The sequence below is a fragment of the Chinchilla lanigera genome, unplaced genomic scaffold, assembly GCF_000276665.1.
Source record: "Chinchilla lanigera isolate Chin_1 unplaced genomic scaffold, ChiLan1.0 scaffold00083, whole genome shotgun sequence".
Taxonomy (NCBI): domain Eukaryota; kingdom Metazoa; phylum Chordata; class Mammalia; order Rodentia; family Chinchillidae; genus Chinchilla; species Chinchilla lanigera.
The window spans coordinates 7,173,129-7,176,665 of NW_004955484.1; the positions used below are offsets into that span (position 1 = coordinate 7,173,129).

The following is a 3,537-nucleotide window of genomic DNA, read 5'->3' on the forward strand; positions in this document are numbered from 1 at the left end:
AAAAAAAAAAAACCAAAACAAAACAAAACAAAAAACCCTAGGGGCTGGGCATATAGCTCAGTGGCGCAAGCACCTGCCTGGCAAGTAGAATGTCCTGAATTCGATTCCTGGTACCCCCTCCACAAAAAATTTAAAAACCCCTGAAATAATAATAATAAATAAAAGTAACACTAGTTTTCCTTATTTTTTATTTATTTTTATTTTTATTTCTTTTTGTCTTTTTGAGACAAGGTCTCACTATGCAGTTCAGGCTGGCCTTGAGCTCACTTTGTAGCCCAGGCTGGTCTTGAACTCACGATGATCTTCTTGCCTCAGCCTCCCGAGTGCTGGGATTACACGCATGCACCACCAGGCCTGGCAAACTAGTTTTCTTTCTTTTTTAAAAAGAAAGGAGTGTCTTTTTGAGACACGGCCTCACTATGCAGTTCAGGCTGCCCTTGAACTCAACTTTAACTTACACTGACCCTCGTGCCTCAGCCTTCTGAGTGCTAGGATTACAGGTGTGGGCTACCAAGCCTGGCAAGGGAGATGATCTTTAAGGGGGAACTATCATCTTGGACACATCTATGTGCATTTGGCTCAGTCTTGAATGGCGTAGGATAAGGTGGCAAAAAAAAAATCAGTAGCATCCATCATTGTGCACACACTTACTGAGTGCTTACCACATGCAGACACTGGAGACGCAATGGTGCAGAGGAGGGATCCGTGTCTGTTGTGAGCAATGCAGTCTGGTTTTGTTTGTTTGTTTGCTTGGGGTTTTTTGAGACAAGGTCTCACTACATAGCTCAGGCTGACCTTGAACTCACTATGTAGCCCAGACTGGCCTCGAACTCACAGCAAGCCTATTGCTTCAGCCTCCCGAGTGCTGGCATTACAGGTGTGCACCACCACGTCAGGCTGCAGTCTGTATTACTGCCTTATCTAGTTCCCGGGTAGCATGGAAAGACTGAGTAAAGACTGCTCCATCTGATATTTAAAGCAAGGTTCTCAGAGATGGCGCTTACCCCAGGTGACTTGTGATAATGTCTGAAGACGCTTGCAAATGTCACACCTGGGATGGGTGACGGAGTGAGTGCTGCTGACATCTCATAGGCAGAGGGCGGGGTCGCTGGTGAACATCCTACGATGCACAGAACAATGCGTTATCTGGCTCAGATATCAACAGTGTGGAGAGTGAAAAACCCTGACTGAAACCAGAATTCTTGGAGAACGCGCAGAATGAAACCTGGTGGGGAGAGAGGGCACGGACAAAGAAAGGATGGCAGCCCCAGGGCATGAGGGAGCAGGGGAAACACGTACCTGGGCCACTGCAGAGGCTGTTAGGCAAAACTATGGATGGAGAAAGTCCCGATTTACTGAGATGCCTGGTCCAAAGTGAATTTGGAAATTGCTTCTCTGGCATAGCTTGGATCCTCTGTCTGCCTCCCTGCAGAAGGAGACCATATGGTGAACATGAAAGGCTCTGGAAATAAAATCAGATCTGGGTTGCATCTCAGCTTCACAAGAATCAAAATCACTTGACTGGGCCGGGCATGGTGGGGCACACCTGCAATCCCAGCACTCGGGAGGCTGAGGCAGGAGGATCCTTGTGAGTTCGAGACCAGCCTCGGCCGCAAAGTGAGCTCAAAGCCAGCCTGAACTGCAGAGTGAGACCCTGTCTCAAAAGACCAAAAAAAAAAAAAAAGTCACTGTTCGGGAGCCTCAGTTTGCACTTCTGTGAACCTCATTGACAGCAGCTATTTGAACGTACTTGGTTCTCTGTAGACACTCAAATATGACTGGCGTTCTATTTTTGGACTGTATCATTAAGTGAGAAGAGTAGTTCCAAAGAAGAACCTATTGCATGCTCAAATTTTTGTTAAATACAAATACCTGCTGAGAAAATCATCTAGAGATAACTACATGAAGTGCTTAGCACACAATGGCTCCCCACATTGAGTCGGGGGAAACACAACATAAAACACAACAAAATCCAAATATGTTACTTTTGGTATTAGATAGCAAATGCATGTTACCACAACTTTTTTTTCAGTACTGAGGATTGAGCTTAGGGTTTGTGGACTAAGTAATATCCCCAGCGCTTTTTAAATTTTTAATTCTGAGACAGGGTCTTGCTAAGTCACTAACTTGCCAGAGTGACTCAAACTGGTGAGTCTCCTGCCTCAGCCTCCCGGAGTGCTAGGATTGCACAAGTGCACCACCATGCTTGGCTTATTGCAGCTCTTAGAGGTTCTCTTTTTCAAAAATGCTTTATGATATAAGGAAATACTTAAGACGCAACTTCAGCAAAAGAAAAAGGAAAGCGAGATAGAAATTGTGCAGACCAGCCGGGCGTGGTGGCGCACGCCTATAATCCCAGCACTCGGGGAGGCTGAGGCAGGAGGATCGTTGCAAGTTCAAGGACAGCCTGGGCTACAAAGTGAACTCAAGGCCAGCCTGAACTGCATAGTGAGACCTTGTCTCAAGAAGACAAAAAAAAAAAAAAAAAAAAAGAAAGTGTGCAGACCTACACTGTTCACTTCAGTAGCCACCAACCCCCACGTTGCTGCTGATCACCCAACCTGGGCCAGTCCTGTATCGGGGTGTGTCCACATGTTAGATATCTCATTAACACTTTATATGATAAATGGCAATACTTTGGATATCCTAAAATGAATAAAATAGATTGTTACAGTTAGTTTCTCCTGTTTGTTTTCCCTTGTCTTTAATCAGACTACTGAAACATTTAAAATTCTATCTGTGGTTCACACCTGTCATTTACATAAGTATTTCTTTGCACGTGTTGATAGAGATACTGTAAAGTTGGCTGTAACACGAAAAAAATGCAGAGAAAAAACTGAGTGGAAAAATACCAAACCCATCATTACAATGGCGTGTGAGTGATGGGACGATGAGGGACTTCCCCAGCTTCTTTACACTTTTCTGTGCTTTCTCGATGTCCTTTGGGGTGCAGATGTCCCCGCGATATCTACAAAAGGGCAAACGGAATTTAGAATCTCTGCTGCAGCCCAGGGCAACACTGTGCCTTCTTTAAAAGATTGTATCTTATGGGGTCTGTTATTAAAGATGTTCCAATGAAAGATGAATTCTACGGGGGCCGTGGTGTGAAGGGCAGGTCCAACGTTCTCCTCCATCGCCCTCTCCCTAAGGAACAGGGGCGTCGTCCCAGGACCTCAGCACAAAAAGGGAACCGCGGGTAGGGGGACTGCGCGCGCGCGGCAGCTCCTGGAGGATCACAACATCCCCGGGCAAGGAAGTGAGTCACGCAGTGAGTCATCTCTGACTTCATTCTTCATTCTTGGTATTGTTCCATGTGGCTTCTCCTCTCTGTCACCCTTTTCCCCCGAGCCACATGTGTGGCCGGGGCTGGGGGAGGTGGCCAAGGCGGAGAAAGGCTCCTGGGTGCTGAAGACGTCGAAGTGGTCGGTTCGCAGTACTGCTTGTGTCACCCACGTGATCTCCGCTCCCCCTCAGGTCAGCCCAGCTCCAGAGCTGTCTTGAGCAGCCCCGTTTTACCCAGCAGGAAAGTGAAAGGCT

The 3,537-nt window shown here is 46.7% G+C and overlaps 1 long non-coding RNA gene across 1 annotated transcript in view; it reads right to left on the reverse strand.

Moving 5' to 3' along the window:
- Positions 1-3,008, reverse strand: part of LOC106146566 — a 3,951-nt gene extending 943 nt beyond the window's left edge. The window contains exons 1-3 of the long non-coding RNA XR_001231062.1: positions 2,868-3,008; positions 1,300-1,426; positions 1,005-1,120 (exon numbers count right to left, since the gene is read on the reverse strand). This is a non-coding gene — a long non-coding RNA (uncharacterized LOC106146566). The remainder of the gene's footprint in view (positions 1-1,004; positions 1,121-1,299; positions 1,427-2,867) is intronic.
- Positions 3,009-3,537: the final 529 nt, after the last annotated feature.